The 24,632-nt window shown below is 42.3% G+C and overlaps 2 long non-coding RNA genes and 3 other non-coding genes across 5 annotated transcripts; 1 reads left to right on the forward strand and 4 right to left on the reverse strand.

Annotated features, from left to right (window-relative positions):
• Positions 1–145: 145 nt before the first annotated feature.
• Positions 146–5,013, reverse strand: LOC114429762 (uncharacterized). Its single transcript, XR_003669921.1, has 6 exons — positions 4,954–5,013; positions 4,807–4,864; positions 2,450–2,768; positions 1,979–2,119; positions 1,251–1,913; positions 146–274 (listed from the first exon to the last, which is right to left on the reverse strand). It is a non-coding gene; the product is annotated as an uncharacterized LOC114429762 (long non-coding RNA).
• Positions 5,014–7,236: 2,223 nt separating this feature from the next.
• Positions 7,237–8,253, reverse strand: LOC114429763 (uncharacterized). The gene is made up of 3 exons (XR_003669922.1): positions 7,988–8,253; positions 7,678–7,900; positions 7,237–7,285 (listed from the first exon to the last, which is right to left on the reverse strand). It is a non-coding gene; the product is annotated as an uncharacterized LOC114429763 (long non-coding RNA).
• A 7,665-nt stretch (positions 8,254–15,918) lies between these two features.
• On the reverse strand, positions 15,919–16,000 carry trnas-aga (transfer RNA serine (anticodon AGA)). The gene has a single exon. It is a non-coding gene; the product is annotated as a tRNA-Ser (tRNA).
• A 5,331-nt stretch (positions 16,001–21,331) lies between these two features.
• Positions 21,332–21,404, forward strand: trnaa-agc (transfer RNA alanine (anticodon AGC)). The gene has a single exon. It is a non-coding gene; the product is annotated as a tRNA-Ala (tRNA).
• A 1,390-nt stretch (positions 21,405–22,794) lies between these two features.
• On the reverse strand, positions 22,795–22,866 carry trnap-agg (transfer RNA proline (anticodon AGG)). The gene has a single exon. It is a non-coding gene; the product is annotated as a tRNA-Pro (tRNA).
• Positions 22,867–24,632: the final 1,766 nt, after the last annotated feature.

A 24,632-nucleotide genomic window follows, 5' to 3' on the forward strand; every position in this document is an offset into this window, starting at 1 on the left:
GCTGTTTGGGGGACTTTGCTTTGGCAAAGGACGTCCACTTCCTCTGCAGAGTCCTCTGTCCTCCCACATCATCCTGTAATTGCACACACAGGCATCAGACTGTAGCATCAGATGACATCACATCCTGCTGTCACTTTTTATGTTACCTTGCAGACTTGAGACACACGGGAGATCTGCAGTTCATCCAGGAAGTTAAACTCTTTCCCAATTTCACTAAAGAAGAAGTAGAGTTTCTTCTCGGCTTGGTCCAGAGACGAGCCGACAAACGATGGGTCTGAAATACAGGAAGTGATGAAAGGAAGTGTCATGTGGTCAGAATACAGAGAAAAGAGATGTGAGAGCATGTGATCAGCTGACTCAGCTGTGGACAGGATACATTTTCTTTACAGAACCAAACTGTCTCAATCAGTGTCAGTGAACAATGAACTGATGGTATCAGATGATAGATCTGATATCTGTAAGAAGACTAGTAGAACGTTCAGACTCAGAGGAAGTGAGTCACTGTTCTGTGGCTTGAAGTCAAAGATGTGACATGAGTGTTTCCATTGTTTCATATTTCTGTGTTGACGACCGAGTGATGAGGCCGCTCTCTCACACTGAGCTGTTACAAAAAGTTCCGTCCCTCCCCTTTGTGCAGGTTAGCTAAGAACGGCTACCTGGCTGCTCCTATTTCACATCACACTTGGTTTGAGTGAAGGTGGAACAGAGCCGCTGTGTCCAGGAGTCTGATGGCGGCAGCTGGACTCAAGGATGGTGTTTTGAAGACGTTTCGTCCCCCGCGTCGCTTCTTCGGTCCTGCTGCTGTTCTGGTGTGGAATCTGAGTTTTTATGTGTTCAGGACCTCTGTGGGGGGATCTTGACTCACATGACTAAGATCCCTGTTGTTGGTTAATGGTCAGTTAAGGACCAGACACTGTGCAGGACTAGTTGACGGCCCCATTGTGTTAGGGTTTGGATGGGGTGAAAGCTGCTGGGCAGGTGTTGACAAAAGGACCGATTGTGTGATTTAAAGCTGACCCAGCAGAGTTGATTTACTCCTGGTCCTCTTTGAAGACCAAACCGCGTGAGACCTTTTCAGACCAGGTTTTGTTCAGATATCAGTGCTCTGCCTCACATAACTTTAGCAGAACTCAGATGAAGAATCATGGCTGAAACAGCATTCTCAGTGATTTCTGCTCTCAACAGATCAATATTTTAATTCAGAATGATTGATCCTCTTTGGCATAACAATACAACAGCAGACAACTCACTGAGTACATTCTGGCAGCTGAAGACACATTAGACAGATGAAGACTGTAGAGACACAGAGACAGACAGGTGCTGCTGGTAAGGCTTTCAGTTAACTTCAGAGTCCAGCACAGATCCAGGAAGTGTGTCAGCTTCCACAAACTCACTGGCCACCTCAGCAAAGGTGGGGAAAGGTCCTTCTAACTGAAAAGGCTCAGAGAAAAAGAAAACATCTAAAACATCTCACTTTCAATAACGTCTATTCATTTCAGCAGCTCAACTTCTCCCATTCATTCTAAAATCAAAACTTCAGACTAAAGATTTTTCACCTTTCAGCCTGAACCATAGAAATAATAATCTGATTACAATCTGATGAAGACTCAGTCTGTAAAGTAATCTGATTACGATCTGAAGGACTTTGTCCCTCAAGTTCTAGTCCGTCTTCAGAGAGTGTGGGCAGCTCTCTGTGAGTCATCACATGACTCCATCTGTGAGCAAGGCACTGACCCGAGGCGTAGCTCCAGGCTTTGAAGTGACATGATCAGTGCTGAGGGGCTGCTTAGCAAGGCACCATTGTTTACAGAGCAGCGTTGAGGAGGATTAAATCCAATGACCAAGCATCATCTTCATCTTCATGGCCTCCATCTTAGGCGCTAGACGGTGGAATGGGAGGAAGAGGAGGCCGTCTGCAGAGACACACAGTTGAGCTTTAAAATGTCTTTCTCTCCTGGTCTGGAATGAACCACTGTACCTGTTAGGAGAGGCAGCTGGTGCAACACTTCTGTGCCGCTGGGGTTTGATGTCAGAGGCGTAGTCGGGGGGCTGTAGGAGGTCGGGGTAGCAGGCCGGGGGAGGCTTCCTGGGCAGCACCGGTCTGAGTGGAACCTGATACCTGAAGAATTTATATGTTTACGCTATATCTAAAGTGGAATCTTCATCAAATGTCATCAACCATGATTAGTCGTTCAAATAGCTGATTAGTTTTGTTGATTGATTAAATGGGTCGAACTAACCCTGAGAATTTGTAGTTCAGGGAATGTTATCAGAATCTACATAAATCCAGGACCTGACGCTCACCTGTGTCCCTGACCAATCAGCTTACACCAGATTTCAGGTGAGTTCAATAATCACAGTGATCAACCACCTGATCACATTACACTGATCAATCAAGCGGCTTCTCTACTCAGCACTATCAGAGGCTGCAGCCAGAGGCAGGTCGTACCTGTCCAGTTGTGCAGGGGTCAGGGGGGAGTGGCTTAGTGGGAGGAGCAGGTCTGTCATGAACCTGACAGGAGAGAAAACAGGAAGCAGAGACAGAGTGACAGAGCTGCACAGAGGTCAAAGGTCAAACAGGCAAGGTTGCCTGTAGCATGTGATCCAATCACAGCTGTGCCATGTGATGTGGTCACCTCACACGCTAATCCCAGGTGTGAACAGTCACTGACTCTACATGGACCCCAGACCAGGACCTGCAAGTCCAGCTGTACCTGGGAGGATGAAGAGGAAGATGACAAGCAGAGCAACATGGACAGGATCCGACTCTGAACACACAGAGAGAGAGAAGGTGACGGGTTAGTCACAGTCCGTCAGGAGGTCAGAGTGTGCGTGTGTCTGTGTGTCAGTGAGTGTGTGTGTGTCAGTGAGCAGTCAGCGTGTGTGTGTGTCTGCAGTCAGAGTGCAGTCAGTCTGTGTGTGTGCAGTCAGAGTGTGTGTGTGTGTGTCTGCAGTCAGAGTGCAGTCAGTGTGTGTGTGTGTGTGCAGTCAGAGAGCAGTCAGAGTGTGTGTGTGTGTGTGCGCAGTGTGGAATTATATAAGGTTACCTATGCACTGACATGATACAGAGCACATTTTTACTCGTATGTATGCTTTCACTCAGAGAAAAAGGGAGGTTTTCACACTCTTTCACACAAACACATCCTCCGTTACAGGGAGTTCGGGAGGATGTTATCATTCCTGGAACCCTTTTGATGCGGTGAAGGCGAAGCACTGGGAGGCATCGGACGTAAGATAAATCATCCAACATAGGAGGGATACAGAGTGTTTCACAGTCATAAATATGTTAGACCAATTATTATAATTGGTAGGTGGGAATAACAGGGCAACATGTCCCAATATGGTAATACCAACGAAGGTCTTGAAAAACTGTTGATCTATTATGCAAATAGATTATGCAAATGTACCTCCACGAGCCTGTGTCCAGGGAGGGGCAGAACACTTATGGAGGGGAGTGAAGCAGACTGAAAGGCCTGTGTTCACTGAGTGTTCTCCCTTTGTGTGTGTGTGTGCAGTCAGAGTGTATGTGTGCGTCTGCAGTCAGAGAGCAGTCAGAGTGTGTGTGTGCAGTCGGAGTGCAGTCAGTGTGTGTGTGCGTGCAGTCGGGAGTGCAGTCAGTGTGTGTGTGCAGTCGGGAGTGCAGTCAGTGTGTGTGTGTGCAGTCAGGAGTGCAGTCAGTGTGTGTGTGTGCAGTCAGGAGTGCAGTCAGTGTGTGTGTGCAGTCGGGAGTGCAGTCAGTGTGTGAGAGTGTGTGTGTGTGTGTGCAGTCAGAGTGTGTGTGTGCAGTCGGAGTGCAGTCAGTGTGTGAGAGTGTGTGTGTGTGTGTGCAGTCAGAGTGTGTGTGTGCGTCTGCAGTCAGAGAGCAGTCAGAGTGTGTGTGTGCAGTCGGAGTGCAGTCAGTGTGTGTGCGTGCAGTCGGGAGTGTGTGTGTGCAGTCAGAGAGCAGTCGGGAGTGCGTGCGTGCGTGTGTGTGCGAGCAGTCAGAGTGTGCGCGTGTCTGCAGTCAGAGTGTGCGCGTGTCTGCAGTCAGAGAGCAGACAGAGTGTGTGTGCGTGCAGTCAGAGTGTGTGTGTGTGTGTGTGTGTGTGTGCAGTCAGAATAGTATTTTCTGCTGATCTTTTATAAATAATAAACTGTACATTTTCATAATGCCCACTGGTAAATAGTTAGAAATGTTCAAACTGTGTCTCTCTCTCTCTCTCTCTCTCTCTCCAAAATGCCAACAGGCAGAATGACCGTTTGATATAATAACCACAATATTGCTCCTCACGTGAACTATACTTTATACTATGGTGGAGCATTTGTATATTACTACAGGTTTCATAGTTTTTTTATGTTATTTGTTTTATATGATTTTTTTCCATACTTTTTGATGCCACTTGGTGAGAATTAATTACTCTGATTACTCTTATTACTTACTCTGTACTGAACACTATTTACTTTGATGACAGCAAGGGAGAATATTTTTTTCCAACAGACTAATAATTCAAAAGTAACATTGTCTGATGTAAAATATTTGCATGAAACACAAACGGCTCTCTGCATCTCAGAGCAAAAATCTCTTTCTATAGTATAAATCAGATCACTTAACTGTGTAAACTTTATAACAGTCCTGTGATCCTATGATGAATAAGTATGAATGCATGCACAGCTAGATGTTCAGTCACTTTCACTACCGCTCTCTGAATTCACATAGCAGTTGTCCTCTCCTGTGTTCCCTATAAACCACAAAACCACAAGAGGGCGAATCATTCTCACTGAAAGTAGGTATTATCACAAAAATTAAGTCAGTCTCCAGCAGCTTACCGTTTGGTGTTTCTTCCTCGTCGTCAAGGTGATCCATGTCGTGACTCACAAAAATATTCTAGAAAGATAAATCACCTGTTAAATCAATCAAAAGATGATGTGGAAAAATTCTATATTTCTGCTGTAGACTGAACACAAGTTGAGTACCTTAGTCCTGACAAGTCTTTCCCAGTGTCCCTGCTGCTGTTTGACTAGTTTGAGAACGGGTTGGTTGGACTTCATTTCCCAGCAGCACTGTTCAGCAACAATATTCTGGTAAAGCTCCAGGTCGGCTCTGTACTGACGACCATTCACTCTGCCACTGCAGAACAAAAAGAGGGCATCAACACACTCCAAGTTTCCTCCATACCAGGTCACTTGTTTGCAATTCTGAAGCATTTAAGGCAATTTACGATTTCAATTTGCAAAAACACAAAAGGGAACATTAATATTCTACATTGTTTCATGATCATCTCTCAAACTCTATAATCTCCCCCTATATCCCTCCTCATTCTTTGTCAGGGTGAACCAATAAACCACTATAATTCCTTGGAAGCTTCCCACAGGTGAGCAACCACAAGGAATCATGTATACTGACAGTCAAGAAATGCACCAACAACCAAGTTACATATTTGCTGCTGATAGAAGGTCTTAGGAATCAGATGGGCAAGCTGTATTCTACTGTTATGTAATGTATACAATGAAAATCTGACACAAATGAGGGCGGGTATATTGAGTCTGTGCAAACAAAGAAGTTTGTTCCCTGACATGAATGAATGTAACTGCAGCAGAGTAAAGATATCTTTGCTAAATTAGTATAATGTTAGGCCAATCAAATTTCATGATAATGTAATCACAAATTAAATGTAGATTTCCTTTAAATCCAATTATGAGACAGCTGTATTATTCAGAAACAACAGAATACAGAACAATCACAGTAGCACCAAAGGAAAGTGACTGAATGAGATGCCCTTTACATTAAACTGTAACCCGGAACTGTGTGACACCGTTTGTTTGTCTAGTTTACAGACTGGCATGCCGAACATGTACCCACTACCACCAGTGTAAAATGCTCTGGACAGAAAGTTCCACTGAATGTTGGATGTGATGAAAGTGAGTGAGCAAACACTGGTGGTCTGGTCCTGACAGACCTGTAGATGACTCTGTCAGAGAAGAAATCACAGCGCTGACTTTCTGGGTTCACCAAGATCACTCTTGCAACTGCACAGTTGACCGTCTGATACCAACGTACATGGGGGTGGTAACTGAAATCCAACAACAAAACACTTAGAACAATGTAACTGTATTATTAAGACCACATATTGTACGACGTCTCGTGCCTTTTTGTTGAGTCGTCTCTTCTGTTAGAGCTGATGACCTGCTGTCTGTAGCTTTCATCTGCCCCTTCAGGTACACCTGTACACATGATTTATGGAGTGTCTCAGCTCATTCATAGTAGCCTATATAAAACATCTTTCTGTGTGCTAGTTTACACCATCTCTTTCCTCTTAGTGTCAATCTGCGATGTTTAGTAAACTGTGGATCTGTATAGAAGTTACAAAAATGCTTTTACCATTTCCAGAGGGGTTTAAAGAGGCAGCCAGGCTAATCACTGGATACACGTCTATCGCATCCCTCTTCCCGTGTATGATAGCCAGCATTCAATTACACATTTGTGACAGTGTGTATGTGACAACAACGACATCAAAATGGATATAAACCTTAAGTGGCTACAGAGCAGAATGAAAGGTATTACAGGAGCACAGAAACAAGAGAGCAGAGGCTGTGTGGTTCTCTTACGCTCTTTGCAACAGCAACCACCTAATCAGGCAATAAGCTCTGACAACACCCAAACAAACTGGGAATAGGGTTATAGAATAATTATTGTATGTTTCCTCACTGTAACGCTGCTGTTAGTAATAACAGTTTCTTTGGCGGACCTTGAAGTTTCTATGCCCTATTACTCAACACTGTGCTCTGTTTGTACAAGGAGCCCTGACAATCAGGCATCTCTGCCACTCCCTACGTATTGATAATAATGCCGCACAAACTTAATCACAGTACTCATTTTGAATGTATACAAGACCTGAAAGAATACAAAGCTCAATCAAAATCAGCAGCACACCATGCCAAACACATACTGGTACTCACACTCAAAACTACACTGAATCTCTGAAACACATGCTTATCTAAAGACACCAACCTCTCCTTCTTAATTATTATTAATTAATATTATGATTCATTTTCTTCTTTTTAATGCGAAAGAAGAAAAGAATTCTAAGAAGAAGAAAAGAAGAAAACAAATCTGTCAGGGCACGGTTACATTTCCATTCTAACAATATAAAAAGCACTACTGTTTCCATTACAGCTGAAGGTTTACAAACCATGTACAGAATCATTGTATCATTTAAAATAACACAACATAACAGTTGTGGCTGTGTTAGTAACTTACTTTGTAGATGACTGGCTCAGAAAATACTGGGGTATCAACACACAGTATCTGTGAAGAGGACACAGAAAATCATCAACACATGCATTGTGTTTACTGTCAGTTGTTGTATATGCTGCTAACACAACCCAATGACTCCATGGGTATTAATAAAGTTCATGTGAACGCACGACACTTTGATCATGTTCAATTTCAAATGACATAAACCAAACAGGCTCTCACACACAAGGAGTTCAGCAGCTCTGGTGCTTTAACACATCTTCATTAAAGTGAACAGCCATGAAGAAAGGCCTCCATGTTCAGTGAAAGGCACTACAAACAGGTTTTATCCTGCTGACTGAGCTACATGCTGTCACTCATTTTGACTTCCTACTCGCTATCTCTGGGCTCACAAACGGGAAGTTCTTAGATGACACTTTCTATGTGTCAGAGAAAACTCCTACCTGCTCTCGTACTATAGAGTTCCTTCTGTTGAATGTGTCACTGTTTGTTTAGCATGTTCCTCCTGATGTTAGCTGTATGACTGCTGCAGCGACCGCTTGTTTTCTTTTAACGGCAGCCGGACACGGATGCGGCGGAGTGTTGTTGGACAGCAGCAGAAGACGCAGCGTAGACCCAGATTAATTAGTCACAGGTTCACTTGCTTCGATTTTCGCATCAATTGATCTAGACGCAAAGGCGTGAAATCAAATATTTGTAAAACTGTTTTATTAATATTTACAAATACACAAATACAGACATAAGACTTCTTACCATAATGTGTTTTTGAGATTGGAGGTTGAATCCTTGTAAGCCGATGTTACCCCACATGGTAAACAGAGTTTGCTCCATCAGCACGCTGTCTCCTTTCCTCCCTGTGGACGTGAACAGCTCCTCCAAGTGTGGCCGAGGAACATGAAGCCATTGCAGCAGCATCGAAACAAGGCCCTGAGCAGCATAACAACAGATAAAGTAAAAATAAAGACGATACAGAACAACCATTAGATCTGCAGATATACATGTAAGTCTGTTCCGGTTGGCCAGCAGGTGGCGCAGAGGCACGGTTGGTTTGGTTGGAGTGACAGCTCACATGCTGCACTTTTCTTCAGTGACACCGTAGTTGCTGAGAGAAGTTTGTGCAGGGCGCCATATTGCTTTCAGAAGTTTGATTCCTCTGAAAGGTAAGCAGCACTTTATGATGTGGTTTATTTTATGTGAAGGTAGTGATTGTGCATGGCTCCTTGGGAGCTCACTGTAAAAATGGATATTTATGAGGCTGAGTTCTGTTTCTGACAATTACATTATTTGGTAGTTAACCCTTCATTGTAAGCATACCTATAAGTATGTGTAGTCATATCAGTGTTAATTTTGGCAGCAATTTTTGATTTAGTTTTTATTTAGTCTTGTGACTAAAATGTCATTTGATTTTAGAAACATTTTAGTCATCGACATTTTTTAACGACTAAAAATCGACTAAAATTCTATGATATAGGCTATTTGTCATGAAATTAGTTTGACTGTGCAATAAAAACAGGCACAGCTTTAACTTGTGTTATTGAAACAAACATCTCTTTATTTAATTGCCGTTACCTTTTCACAAAAGAACAAAAGCACCAGTGAACAGTGAGCTGCTCTCCCTGAACGTTCATACACTGTTCAGCCATGACCTTCTTCATGAACAGGCTCTCTCATATTCTAATAGGCTCACCCTTAACCCATCTGCAAACACGTGTTGCCAACAGCCAATAGAAAGGAGACACAACACAAAAACTAATCAAGTTTACTAACATGAATACAAACAACAAACCTAAAATAACATCCCTGAAGCACATACACCCAACACTAACCAGGTCTAAATGCATTCACTAGTTAACTAGTGCAACGTTTTGCCTTACTAGTGCGAGAAATAAAATATTTACTATCAAGAAATGAACTGAACTGGCTTTCCATACAACACTGACATGAGGTCCACATTGTCCTGTAATGGAATCCAGAGTCTGAGAGTGTATGACTGGCAACAAATAACAATTTCACTTTGTAGATTAAAGCAACATGTGCTGACACCAGAATCAGTCCTGTCAGCTGATATGAACAGGACTTCCTCCTCCTCCTCCTCAGGTTCAGACAATATGAAGTCCTCTATAAAAACACATACATTCATTAAGTATGTGTTCTTTATGTGTATAGGACCACTGTCCTCTGTGGACTAGCAGATGTGAGCATGTGAGGAACTGGAACCACTTCTTCATCTGAACCATGGAGATGCCAATTTATAACACCTGAAACCACCTCCACTGTCTGCACACACAGGAAGTTCACCCTTAAAGAAGCATTCAGCGAATTTCTTATATGTTTGAATGTAGCCAATCAATGCTCTCTGTTTCAGTTAACCTGTCTGCACAGAATTAGTCCCTTAAATCACATGTAGAGCCCAGATAGCTCAGTCGGTAGAGCATCAGACTTTTAATCTGAGGGTCCAGGGTTCAAGTCCCTGTTCAGGTGGAAAGCTTTGTACTCTTGTTACACCACATTCAGATGTTAACCCTTTAAACCCTAAAAGAAAAAAAAAATCACCTAAAAAGACAATAATAACGTGCATTATGCATGTTCTTGGTGTCTAGGAACATCCAGGGACCTCGGAAAATGCATTTCCAGTGTTTAAAATATTGTGTCTATTAGTATGCCTGAGTGAATTACAATAAACTGAATGAGAAATGTAACATTTCTATCCTCAAGTTTTTTTCCTGTTTGACAGCAGAAAACAGTATGCTAACAATGTTTCTATGTACACAGATGCCATTGATCACATTCAGCTATCCCTTGGCTACAAATGTACCAAATTTGATAGAATTTGAACAAAGAGCAAAGTCTTCACAAAGGTTTTAGTAAGGATATCACCAGGCGGACACTCAGGCACAATTTGGCACCACATTGCCAAATAGGTTACTTATCATTTCCAATGGGAAGTGGCTGAAAAATACAACTTATATCCATTTCACTAGTCTATTGCCATCTACTGGAGCTTTTGGGTATGAATTTTACCTTGTACTTCATCAACTTCTACCATTATGCACAGTGTAAAATCAAAAACATCAAAATGTATAATTTTGTCTCCAAATAGAGTAGTTTTTATTATCATAACTAATAACTAATGTAAAATAATGAAAGTCCAACCAAATGTAAAGTAAGAAAAATACAATAACAACAAGGAGAGGTGATGCCTCAGCGTTGAGCCCAGATGGGCCTGGGACCTCGCTGAAGAGGAAAGCCAGGTCCCAGGCCCATCTGGGCTCTTCCCTCTTATTGGCTATGAAAATAATAACACTTATTTTTATCTGTAATTGCATACATATTGAAATATACACATTATGTAAAAAATATGTAAAGACAGTATTGAATAGGATTGAATCATCCTTCATCTCTGTTCAGCTCTTTAGGGGTTGCCACAGTGAATCATCACCACTATCCTCTGCATCCTCCTCTCTCACCCCAACTACCACCCTGCTGTATACTATACTGTGTATATGTATATATAATAAATCATTTTTATTAGCAACAAATAGTTTACACTTCAAAATAAATGTACAAAACTTACTCATAAACTGGGTCCATCTTTTCCAACATTCAACTGGCTGGCAACGGGGTCAAACAAATCCGGAAATCCCTGCCGTTGAAATTCTGCTCCATGCCCCTCTCGACGCAGTAAGAAGAAGAGATAAGAAATAACAACCTAAAAAAACCTCTGACACTCACTGAAACTCACTGAAATTCACCAAAAGTCACTGAAGCACACTAAAGCAACTACAACCTCCACAAACACCTACGCGCACTAGCGTTAGTGTTGTTGCATCTAGTCTTTACGCAGGGATTTTATGTCAGCTGGGTATTGTAGTCCATTAGATTTTTATACCATTCAATTCAGTAGCTTGTCCTCTTTCTTTGGACTACAAACATGGCCGTGTCAGAATTTGAAGTAATAGTGCCTGCACGTTTTCAGCCCTTCAGCGGCCCATCGGGTTTAACCACTGCAGTACTGTTAACCTGCTAGCATCTTTGCTTATCTAAACACAGTTTTCATTTCTGTCCAATGCGAGACAATTACCAACCCCTATAAAGGAGAGGTTCTGCTTCTCAGTTCAATTCAATTCAGTTTCCACTGACCACTTCCTGTTATGCAACAAATACACTTTATGATTCAATGTTGAGCTAATGCCACAGCCACAAAGTCAATCAAGGATTGTTTTTTGAAGACGTTTCGCCACTTCCCCAAGTGGCTTCTTCAGTTCTGCTACTTTTCTGGTTGGGAATCCGAGTTTTATGTGTTCAAGACCTCTGTGGGTGGATCTTGCAGGAGCTCACATGACTACGATCCCTATAGTTCAGGGTTCGGCAACCCAAAATGTTGAAAGAGCCATATTGGACCAAAAAAACAAAAAACAAATATGTTAAAAGCCTTATATAAGCCTTATAATAAAGGCAACACATGCTGTATGTATCTATATTAGCTATATTAGCCTACTATCAAAATGACTAAGTTGGCTACAAATACATAATGAACCTTCATGATTACATGTTTATTTTCCCTGCAGCACATCCTGTAGGGAATGAGGCACCACGTGACTGCTCTGTTGTACGACAACTCCATTACAATATTAATGAATTATGTTTCATTGCTTTGATGAAATTAAAGAAATGCAATGAAGAAATCCGATTTTTGATGTCATTTTTATTTTGAGGATTTGAAAAAACAACAACAAAATGGAACGTGCATAACGTGCCCCTTATCTGGGCAACAAACAGAGTGCAATAAAACGCAGCCTGCATTTATAAAAATAAAACAGCAGCCTTTTGAAAAGGTAAAGTATATAAAATCTAATTCATACAGTTTAAGTTTGATTTCTGTGCAAATACCAAGCAAGTCAGTGCAAGGGTAAAACGAAGCAGCATCCTCTTCTCTTTTGGCATGCAACCAACGCAGCTATCCTCGGCCCTGAGCAACAAAACACAATAATATCCCCAAGTGTCATTCCACATATATACTGACGAAAATCAGAAATCACTTTATAGAAACAGCCACTTCATTACTAAATATGTGCCTATGACAGGATTGTGTTCTTACCCGTTTAATGTGACGTCTGTTTTTGGTTTTTCCATTTTCAATGGTCAGCTTCTCAACATCGGGCATTTAAGATGTAACTTTAATCTTGACGCAGGACTGCAAGCTCTCATCTGGCGGGTGCGATATTTTGATTTGATGTAGTTCATGTTTGGAGATGCAATCCACTTCTTAAATCTATTTTTGCGCTGCTCTAATTTCTCCAGAAGTAATGCAATCGCACTTTTTCTCTCACTCCCAACTGGGCACTCGGCTGCAAATGTAACATGCCTTCCCTGGAAATGTCTTTCCACTGGCTTAGGAAGTGGAAAGACATTTTCCACTGGCTTCCACTTCTACTCTTTTTGTTATTTGACAACTTCTCGCTACAGAGCAAACATTCAGGCAATCCTTCCGCATTGGCAATGAATGCAAATGATTCGGTCCTTTGGGATCCATGGCCCATCACACAGCCACCGGTTTGTTTACAACAGCCACCTGCCTGGCATCCCGCCCTGCTGATAGAAACGTGTATCGCAGGCTATGACGCAAATCTTCGTTGACAGAAATATTGAAATTGAATATTTATTCTAAACATTTTTACAGCATTGGAAAACGTTAAGAATGTTTGTGTCATGTTTGTCCTCCTACAGAAACCATATTAAAACAAAAAATTATATTTCCCTCCCCCATCTTTTTCCATTTTCAAACATTTTTGAAAAAGCTCCAGGGAGCCACTAGGACAGCGCTAAAGAGCTACATGCGGCTCTAGAGCCGCGGGTTACCGACCCCTGCTATAGTTGGTTAATGGCCAGTTAACGACCAGAAACTCTGGGATGAAGGGACAGGGTTGTGGACAGGTGAGAGCTGTTGCCTCACTAGTTGACGGCCCATCGTTAGAGTTTGAGTGGGAGTGAAGTCTGCTAGGAAGGGATGAAAGGACAGAGTTGTAAACAGGTGAGAGCTGATGCCTCAGCCCTCCCCCTCTGTTTAGAGAGGGTTTTTCCAATTTCACATAGACGCTTCTTTGACTCCTCTTTCATACCATCTGTCCTCCCTGTCTAGGATTTGGACATTATTATCCTCAAAGGAATGACCACTGTCTTTGAGGTGGAGGTGAACTGCTGAGTCTTGTCCTGAGGAGGTGGCTCTCCTGTGCTGTGCCATCCTTCTGTGTAGTGGTTGTTTGGTTTCACCAATATAGAGTGGCGAAACGACTAGAATGAAAAGCATTCCAGAATGAAAGAAAGCATTCCCAAATGAAAGGCAGACATCTAGAATGAGAGACAGCATTCCGGAATAGACATCCATCCACCCATTCCAGAATGATAGGCAGGATTCCGGAATGGTAGACAAAATTCTGGAATTAAACCCCTAACCCGACAGTGACCTGTGATGTCATCCGATTGGAGCCAGAGACTGACCCTCCTTAAGAGCAACAGTGGCAAGAAAAAACAGGAAGAACCCCTGAAAGTTTTGTCCAATGTCTCACCTGTTACCTTTAATATTATCATAACAGATGAAATCATTCAATTGGATTTTGTGGTCTGGGTTAGATCAGTCAGCGTTTTAAATGAAAACTTATTTCTCCTCCTCTGAAGAACTGTCAGGAGTGGGATTTGAACCCACGCCTCCAGTGGAGACTGCGACCTGAACGCCAGCTGGCGAAGGATCGTCCGTACAATGTTGGAAAATGTTGGACACAAGAGCCAATCACAAGCCTTCAATTGCTGGAGGTGCGCCCAATCAGCTAGCGGATTTCTTCCCCACTGTCCAACATTTCCAATATTTGACCAATCACGGTGGAGAAATGTTGGAGCAGAGAATCAGTATGGCGCATACCGGTCGTCATTCATTCTGCACTAGCTAGCGAGAAAAACAGTCGGTACGGTAATTAAACACTTGCTACAGTGCCGTGTGACACTATTTTACGTTTGTGTGTCATGTAAACTCTTGTACTGTGTTGACGTTTTTATAGATTGATAGATTTGTTGAGTTACGGTCGTTACACAAAGTGGATTTTGTTTTTGCCACTCGGTGCTTACTAATGTTATTTAAGGTGCAGTGTTTAAACACCAAACCTGAGAATCAAAGTATTTCCACCCACGTTGTAGCACTACCACAGCACCGTTTAAGCACTACCACAGCACTACCACATAAGTTATTTAGATTTTTATGGTGTATGGCCATATAGAAATGTCTTCCTGTAAATAAACATTGTCCCTTAATGCTGCTTAAAGCTACGGCATTCTTTGTAATATTTTATTTTATATTGTTGTGGTACATGGCGTGTCAGAGGACAGCGGGGGTTGGGTGATCTATTTTGCCAGCTGACATGCTGTGGGTGAAAGGAGAGAGACGTGAAGGACAGCGGTGGCAGACAGGAGAAGGAAAACGGGAAAACGGGGAGAGTAAGAGGGACCCGTGATTCGAAAAAAAAAATACGGACAATAACCATTTGTTTTTATGGACAAGGATCGCCCAGGGAGAGAGAGGATCCCGTGTGGGGTTCACCAGGAGGAGTTTTTTGTTTGTTCGTCTGTTTGCCCGTTACTTTTTGATCGGGACTGAAGGGACATTTATTTGTAAATATGGGTCGGATTACAGCGTTATTTGGGATGTAAGAAAATATGATTTTGAGTTAATAAACCCGAAACAGTCTCATTCAAGTGTCTGTGGTCTGTATTATGCAACAAAGGTAAATAGAGTACAACACGGGAGAGTCCCTGCTTAATAGCAACACTCCGTTTACTTTAGGCAGACTGTTAAAACGTTTATCCATATGTCCATTTGTAAAAATGATGCCAAAAATGTAGCAGATGCAGATCAACACTAGCATTCCTGTGGTCGCCGGTTCGAATCCAAGCTGTGGTCCAAAGGAAAATCCTAAAAGTGTCAATTTGAGTTTCTGCATCCTGAAATACGTACATAAATTAGATATGTTTCCACAACTTTCCTTTCTTTTTTCATTTTTCCCTTTTTCCCCTCTTTTTCCTCTTCCTTTCTTCTCCCCCCTTCTTCCCCATCTTAGACGGACGAATGTTCCCCAGCTTGAACGCAGCGCCTTGGACCGCTCGGCCATCCTGACATGAAAAGCATGCTGTCCACAACAAGTTTGGAAAAGCTCAAGGATGAACACTTAATAAACAATCTGAAATCTTCACTGACACTGATGTGGACAGACTCAGAGTGTGTCTGTCTATGCTATCTCAACAAGTCTTGAGCCAGAGATGAGATTTTTCATCTGGTCACCACATGATGAATCATTCTGACTATTGTAGTACCTTGAGATCTGCCTTTCCCAGGTGTTTTGTCCTTAAGGTGAAGCAGTCTCTGCCTCAGGGTGAAACTGGGTTTGAAATGTGCTGGGACGTTTTATCCTTTGCCTCCTCATTGCACACCAGTTGCTCTCGGTCCAGCGTTTTTAAAATGATAGTTTTTGGAAGTGTCAGATGGACTGTGCCAGGGTTTGGTCCTCAGACAGTCAATATAAATGGCAGCACTCTGACTGGTCAAGATGAACTTTTTCATAGAGCTCGTTGTTAACACATCAGACTTGTTAAGTGTAAACGATGGAGGGGCATAAAGTGATCTTGGAGATGAAAAGAACCGTTGTTGGCAGGATTTGAACCTGCGCGGGGAAACCCCAATGGATTTCTAGTCCATCGCCTTAACCACTCGGCCACAACAACCGGCAAAAGGTAACGATGAAGAGTCTGACGACCCAGGTTGGTTCTGTCCATGAGTGCATGGTCTTGTCCAGTTTGTCCTGTCCAGATTAGTGTTGGCACTCCTTTACTTGTTTTCCATTTCATTCACAGGTAAATCTGCGCCGACCAGAGTCTCCGTTTGACAGACAGCTATCACAGAAAGTTGCTGACAGCTGAGCAAGTACTCACGTGCCAACATGGCACAAGTTGAATTGCTTCCAAGCCGGCTGTGTTCACGATCACATGGTGGTTTGAGACTACAAGCCTTCACTGTCCATTCTACGCTGTTTACTTTATTAGGAAGGTGCTCTACAATTGTCCCAACAAGCAGGGGGAGCACTGAACATAAAACTCTCTTTCTCACATGTTATTGTCATGTGTTTTTGTGAAAGATAAGGCTGACTTGTTTTCTTGCTTCTCTATTTAAACAATCTGAAATCTTCACTGACACTGATGTGGACAGACTGAGAGTGTCTCTGTGCTATCTCAACAAGTCTTGAGCCAGAGATGAGAGTTTTCATCTGCATTCATGGTCACCACATAATGAATCATTCTGACTATTGTGATGCCCTGAGATGAGGTCCAGTATTCTGGAATGGAAGTTACCATTCCAGAATGGAAGGCAACATTCCGGGACAAACATCGGCATAACAGAATGAAGAGCACATTTGCAGAATGAAAGACAGCATTCCGGAATGAAAGTCAAAATTCCGCAATGAAAGGCAGAAATCTAGAATAAGTGGCAGCATACCAGAATAGACATCAGTATTCCGGAAGGATAGGCAGAATTCCCGAATAACAGTCAGTATTCTGGAACAGAGGTCAGTATTCCGTAACAGAAGTCAGCAAGACAGAATTCTGGAATGAAAAGCATTCCAGATTGAAAGAAATCATTCCAGATTGCGGAATTAAATTCCGGAATTAAACCCCTAACCCGACAGCGGCCTGTGAAGTCATGGAAGTCAGCATTCCGACATGGAAGGCAACATTCCGGGACAAAAGTCAGCAAGACAGCATTCTGGAATGAAAAGCATTCCAGAATGAAAGAAATCATTCCAGATTGAAAGGCAGAAATCTAGAACGAGCGGCAGCATACCAGAATAGACATCCATCCATGCCAGAATGGTAGACAGGATTCCAGAATGGTAGACAAAATTCCGGACTTAAATCCCTAACCTGACAGCAGCCTGTGACGTCATCCAATCAGAGCCAGAGACTGAACCTCCTTAAGGGCAACAGTGACAAGAAAAAACAGGAAGAACCCCTGAAAGTTTTGTCTAACGTCTCAGCTGTTACCTTTAATATTATCATAACAGATGAAATCATTCAATTGGATTTTGTGGTCTGGGTTAGATCAGTCAGCGTTTTAAATGAAAACTTATTTCTCCTCCAGAGGAGGAGCTGTCAGGAGTGGGATTTGAACCCACGCCTCCAGTGGAGACTGCGACCTGAACGCCAGCTGGCGAAGGATCGTCCGTACAATGTTGGAAAATGTTGGACACAAGAGCCAATCACAAGCCTTCAATTCCTGGAGGTGCACCCAATCAGCTAGCGGATTTCTTCCCCACTGTCCAACATTTCCAACATTTGACCAATCACGGTGGAGAAATGTTGGAGCAGAGAATCAGTATGGCGCATACCGGTCGTCATTCATTCTGCACTAGCTAGCGAGAAATGGTACGGTAATTAAACACTTGCTACAGTGCCGTGTGACACTATTTTAAGTTTGTGTGTCATGTAAACTCTTGTGCTGTGTTGACGTTTTTATAGATTGATAGATTTGTTGAGTTACGACCGTTACACAAAGTGGATTTTGTTTTTGCCACTCGGTGCTTACTAATGTTATTTAAGGTGCAGTGTTTAAACACCAAACCTGAGAATCAAAGTATTTCCACCCACGTTTTAAGCACTACCACATAAGTAATTTTTTTAATTTAGATTTTTATGGTGTATTGCCATATAGAAATGTCTTCCTGTAAATAAACATTGTCCCTTAATGCCGCTTAAAGCTGCGGCATTCTTTGTAATATTGTATTTTATATTGTTGTGGTACACGGCGCTGTCCCCCGACCCCCGCTGTCAGAGGACAGCGGGGGTCGGGTGATCTATTTTGCCAGCTGACATGCTGTGGGTGAAAGGAGAGAGACGTGAAGGACAGCGGTGGCAGACAGGAGAAGGAAAACGGGGAGAGTAAGAGGGACCCGTCTCATTCGGAAAAAAAAATACGGACAATAACCATTTGTTTTTATGGACAAGGATCGCCCAGGGAGAGAGAGGATCCCGTGTGGGTTTCACCAGGAGGAGTTTTTTGTTTGTTTGCCTGTTCGGGACAGAAGGGACATTTATTTGTAAATATGGGTCGGATTACAGTGTTATTTGGGATGTAAGAAAATATGATTTTGAGTTAATAAAACCGAAACAGTCTCATTTCATGTGTCTGTGGTCTGTATTATGCAACAAAGGTAAATAGAGTACAACACAGGAGAGTCCCTGCTTAATAGTAACACTCTGTTTACTTTAGGCAGACTGTTACAACGTTTATCCATATGTCCATTTGTAAAAATGATGCCAAAAATGTAGCAGATGCAGATCAAGAGCACAATTTGAGTTCATCCAATGAGCAACTGTACTTGCTGTCCATTATGGCTTCACAGTTACACTACAGTGCAGCTTTCCTTTAGTGGATTTTATTATGTAGTCCTATTTGCTAATGATGCCATTTACTTTAACAAGGATGCCTGCAATGACGTTATATGGTTGTTGGGGACATTAAACATCATGAACATGGAAAGCTAATGGAAAATCCAAATCTTGCACCATCAACTGTTACTTATGTCTGTTGTATATGTGGAAGTGTGTCTTGTGGTTGCTGTTTATGTTCTGCACTGCTGGAATAATTCCTTAATTTTTCGGCGGAAAGAAAGACGTAGAGAATTGGGTTGAGAGCATTGTTGAAAATGCCCAAGAAGAAGGAAAAGACTCTGATGAGGCGCAATAATTTAACAAGACACTCATCCTTAGTGGTATATAAAAGAAACAAGTGTAGGACTCTTGCAATTTGGCCTGGCAGCCAGCAGATCACGAACACCAGGAGGACAGCCAGGACCAGAGTGGTGGCCCTGTGCTCCACTTTCTGAGTGTTTGAGCTCTCTGTTACCCTGTTCCTCAAAACATGAAGAATGCTGACAGTGCAGAAGGACATAATACAAAGGGGGAGGAAGAAGGTGAATGTTGAATACAGAACACTAAACAGCACATCATGACTTCTACTTGGATAAACACTACTACATTCAGTAACATTATTCTCAGGATCACGTACTGCTTTAAAGTAAACGATAACATCAACATTCAGAAGAAAACCCAGAGTCCACACCAGAACATTAAAATAATCAGTAATCAGACATACAGTCTAGACATTGTTAACATGTAAATGACTGTTCTAGTTAGAAAAGGCAGATTTTTAATGGAATATATACAAAGGTATACAGAGGCCCTTTTCCAGCAGCCATCACTCACTGTGCTCTAATGCTACATTGTGTTAGCTAATCGTGTTAAAAAGGCTAATTGATGATTAGAAAACTCCTGTGAAACTATTGTTAGCACAGCTGAACTGTTATCTGATCAGAGAAGCTGTAGAACTGGCCTGGTGACCCCACACTTTGGAACGGTAGTGTATGTATGCTAGTTTTGAACTAAATGATTGGGCCTACCGATATATGTCCCTTACCCTTCGCCTCTTCTGTCTGTCTTCTTGAAAATATGTCAGTGAGCTTTGCACATTTGGCAGCATCCTCAATCAATGCCTTTTTCTTCTTTAACCGGGTCTTTCCATTTTTACCCGCTTCTCCACCCGTTTGGACTTTTGGTTAAATAAAGATAAGATAAGATAAGATAGATATATAAGATAAAACACATCCCAGTAAAGCTCATCAATACCTTGTAGGTGAGGGAGTCATTCCTGCTGATGAAGGATAAACTGTCAATCACCCAGCTGCTCTCTTCCAGGAGCTTCAGCATCTGATGTAGAAAATAAACTGATGTTAATGTGATGTCAGACAAAGGACTTTGTAACCACGCCCACTGTTGCCCCTCTTCTTGTTGCATCATGTGCAGAAATCAATGTTTTACCTTCAAGCCAAGAATACATTTGTTCATCAGGATGTGGGAAAGCAAAGCTGTTATAAGTGCACATCTCCATCTTCTACTGCAGTGAAATATGAGGAACTACATCATTAACCATTAAGAGCCCAGACAGAGCTCCAGTACATGTTACATGGACATTTCAACAACCAGCATCACCTTTCACTGCAGACCATGTTAGTGAGAAGAGCTGGATACTGACACCACCTGCAGCTGCAGCTCTGGACTCCTCCCAGGATATGTAGACTGTACCTTCCACTGAACATGTATCCAGAAGGATCCAGTGGTTTACAGATATGATGTCACCATGATGTTTGTAGAAAGAACACAGGGAGACGTTCAGCTGCTGAGGAGCATGTTCACTTCAGTTAGACACAGGATCATCAGTTGATGGTGTCATAAACATTCCAACTTAAGACTAGTGGTTAAGACCTTTAAAACTCAGTGGACAAGACATGTCTCTGGTTCTCTTCCAGGCAGTTTTACATATAGTGGAGGTTCCATGGTGTAATGGTTAGCACTCTGGACTCTGACTCCAGCAATCTGAGTTCAAATCTCAGTGGAACCTTTTGTTTGGACAGTAATACTGGTGTCCTATCTACACAGATCAGTCTATGGAGAAGTCCACAGTCTGTTCATTGGTCCAGCTGTAGTCATTAATTACTGAAATAAATCAACCTTTTGATGATATTCTACTTTCAAGTGTTTATTTCTTTTAATTTTGATGGTTATAACTGACAACCAATGAAAACCCACATTCAGTATGTCAGGAAATGAGAATATGTGAAAAGGTTCAACATTGAAGACACCTGGAGCCACTCTAACCAGATAATGAACAAAACACCTGCAAAGGCCTTTAAATGGTCTCAGTCTAGTTCTGTAGGCTGCACAACCACGGGAAGACTGCTGACTTGACAGTTGCCCAAAAGACGACCATTGACACCTTGCACAAGGGCAAGACACAAAGAGGCTGGCTGTTCACAGAGCTCTGTCCAAGCACATTAACAGAGAGGGAAGGGGAGTACAAGCAAGAGGGAGTACAAAGTGTTCTGCCCAAACAGGGACTTGAACCCTGGACCCTCAGATTAAAAGTCTGATGCTTCCAATACTTCACTAGTACACTTCATGTAGTGCAGTGAGTCCTGATTGACTTGCAATTGACCCTTTGTAAAAGGGGGATTAGCTCAAATGGTAGAGCGCTCGCTTAGCATGCGAGAGGTAGCGGGATCGATGCCCGCATCCTCCAGCCTGCATTTTAACAGGGAGGGTGTAACTGGATGGATGAGAATGGATGGATAATGTAGTGGACTTCCACCCAGCAGAGCAAGTCCCAGAGGTTACAGCATCATTTATTAGCTGAGTTTCCCCTCAGGGAAGCTGCTGTTTACAAGCTGTTTACAGAGAGAAGCAAGAAAACAACAGTCAGCATCATCTTCCATAAAAACACATGACAATAACATATGAGACAGAGAGTTTATGATCAGTGCTCCCCCTGCTGGTTAGGACATATGATGACATTTTAAATGTACCAGTCAAAAGTCACTCAGTGGTTTGTCTTTGTTTTTATGACTTTCTACATTGTAGATTCATCCTGAAGACATCAGAGCTATGAAGGAACACATGTGGAATGATGTAGTGAACAAACAAACAAGTGTTAAACCAAGCAGAATATGTTTGATGTTTGACATTCTTCCAAGCAGCCAGCTTTTGCTTTGATGACAGCTTTGTACACTCTTTGCATTCTCTCAATCTGAACTGAACCACCAATGCTGTGCAATGCTGACATCTAGTGGTGGAATCGCAGGCTGCAGCCTCCTCATTCCAAAATCAATCCCTCCTCCACATAAAGTCAGAAGTTCTAAATGTGAGTCATTAAATGAGAGGTTCCAGCAGAAACGTCCAAACATCTGAAGAGAAGCTGAGAAGCCTGAGATACAGGGGCTGCAAGCTGTGCTTCAACTGTTCCTGTTTAGACAATAAGAACAGATCATCACTGTCTTTTAAAATGTTCTGATCAAATCACATTAGTTTGTATATTTATATTACACACAGAGCTGTTGTTTCAGTCACATTCATTTGTTATGTGTACAGTGGGTGCAGGAAGTATTCAGACCCCCTTAAATGTTTCACTTTGTTATATTGCAGCCATTTGCTAAAATCATTGAAGTTCATTTTTCCTCATTAATTTCCACACAGCTCCCCATACTGACAGAAACACACAGAGTTGTTGACATGTTTGCAGATGTATTAAAAAGAGAAAGTGAAATATGACATGGTCCTAAGTATCAGAGCCTTTGCTGTGACTCTCATATATTGAACTCAGGTGCGTCCATTTCTTCTGATCGTCCTTCAGATGGTTCTACACCTTCATCTGAGTCCAGCTGTCTTTGATGATACTGATTGGACTTGATGAGGACAGACACACACCTGTCTGTATAAGACCTTACAGCTCACAGTGCAGGTCACATACTGGGTGATGACGTCCTCCTGCAGGTGTTACTGTGGAACAACTGCTCTGGATTGGGATGAGTCTGAATAGAACTTTGTTAGCTTTGTAAAGCTGTGTGTAGTTAGAGAGGAACTGAAAAGTGTCAACAACAAGGAGTTGGTCTCCAATGGAATAAAGTTAAACATCAGGGCTCGTCCGGGATTTGAACCCAGGACCTCTCGCACCCTAAGCGAGAATCATACCCCTAGACCAACGAGCCATGTGTGACCTCTTATTTTTCATGTTTCAGTCAGTGGAAGAACATGACTTGTTTGTGTAACACTGGAGATGTTAGCTGTACATGTGCAGAACAAAGACATGACCCACAGCAGACCATCATGTTTAAGGAGCAGCAGGAAGTCCTCTTCTTAGTAACATTTAGGTGAATGGGACGGCACATTTGATGTTTGACTTCATCTATGAACACATGTCTGCAGCATGTTTACTGCATTTGAACTGTTACTAATAGAATTCCACCTGCTGTTTCTGTCGTTTCTTTCATTGCGAGTTAAGACTCCAATAAGTTCCATTAAACTCACAGTGATGTATCAAGACTTCATAGCCTTTCTTCTTCATGCCTCCCTCCCACCTTACCCATTACATTAACATTGTGTTTGTTACCAGCAGCAACATGATTGTAGTAAAAAGCTCATTGAACACTAAGCTCAAGGCTCTTGGTAGTTGCTGCTTCTTCTCCTGTGCTCCTGCAGACACTCCCAGTCCTCCTCTCTGACTGAGCTCACCTGCTTCCACTTGCTGATCAGGAGACAAAGGACAAAGGAGGGAAGATGAGACACAGAGGGACATTTGTCCTTTTGTTAGTAGGGCTGCTGCTTGTTGTTGCTCCTTTAGAAAACCTGATGTGTTTTCTTGTTCCTTCAGTAGAAAATAATGAGTCTCTTTTGCTTCTTTGTCTCCTAGTTCAGGTTTTGTTCCTCTCCTTGTCCTCTGACCTGCTGAGGGATGTCAAATGGACTTTTAGCTGCACATGCTGGAAGATCATAGGAAGATGTTCATGTATTGAAAGTTCCATGTAAGGAAAGCTTTAGCTCTTCTTCTTCCTCTTTGATTCTTGGATTCATTTGTCTTTGAAAATGACTCTTTGTCTTCTTCCTGCTTTTGCTTTCATCATGCTTTGATTCATTTCCTCTCTGTCTCTAGCTTCCTGTTTTATTTGGAAAGATCTAAGCTGTGTTCCAATTCAGGGTCTGCATCCTTCGGAGGACACAGCCTATGCGGTCTAAGGAGGCCGCGTCCTCCTGAGGATCCTCCGGAGGATTCTCAACCATTGGTAAATGGGACGGTCTAGCCTTCAAAGCACTTCCTGATTGTGGCGCGACGTCACAAGTTCTGCCCCCCAAGCCCGGGAAAAACAAACGCGGACAGACGACAGCAGACGAACACAGAGTAAAAAGAGAAAAGAGAGGAAAGACACGAAAAGGCAGAAAAACGAAAGATGGAAATGGAGATCGAGATTTGGATTTTGTTTTGTTTAATATTTACGTTGTTGGTGGAAGAGGAGAGGCGGCTTCAGTGGTGGCTTCAGCAGCAGAGAAATCAGCGCCGACTCGTTTATTTCAGGCTGGGAGAGCGCAGTGGAGAGGTAACGTTAACCCGCTGCTGTAATAACCCATACTATTGATAATAATTAATATACCAGTTACTGAACAAATGCCTGCCATATAAACAGTAGTTGACAAATATGATTTAATGTAATATGTATTTATTCATTTGTAAGACTTGAAATGTGTTTTAGTTAAATTAGTTAAATGTGTAAGAACTGTTAACATTCAATAGAATTGTATCAGCTGTAAATCAATAGCTGTAGTTTAATCCTCATGTTCTTACCCTCATGTCTCCAGACAGGGCGGATTTACTGCCGTATAAATGTACACGTCCCTGTTCTACAAACCTTTTTAACAATCATGACACCACCCAAGACTTCCGGCTGAGCAGAGAGTCCCTGGCGGTGCTGCTGGAGCTTCT

This window comes from Parambassis ranga, unplaced genomic scaffold, assembly GCF_900634625.1.
Source record: "Parambassis ranga unplaced genomic scaffold, fParRan2.1 scaffold_21_arrow_ctg1, whole genome shotgun sequence".
NCBI lineage: Eukaryota > Metazoa > Chordata > Actinopteri > Ambassidae > Parambassis > Parambassis ranga.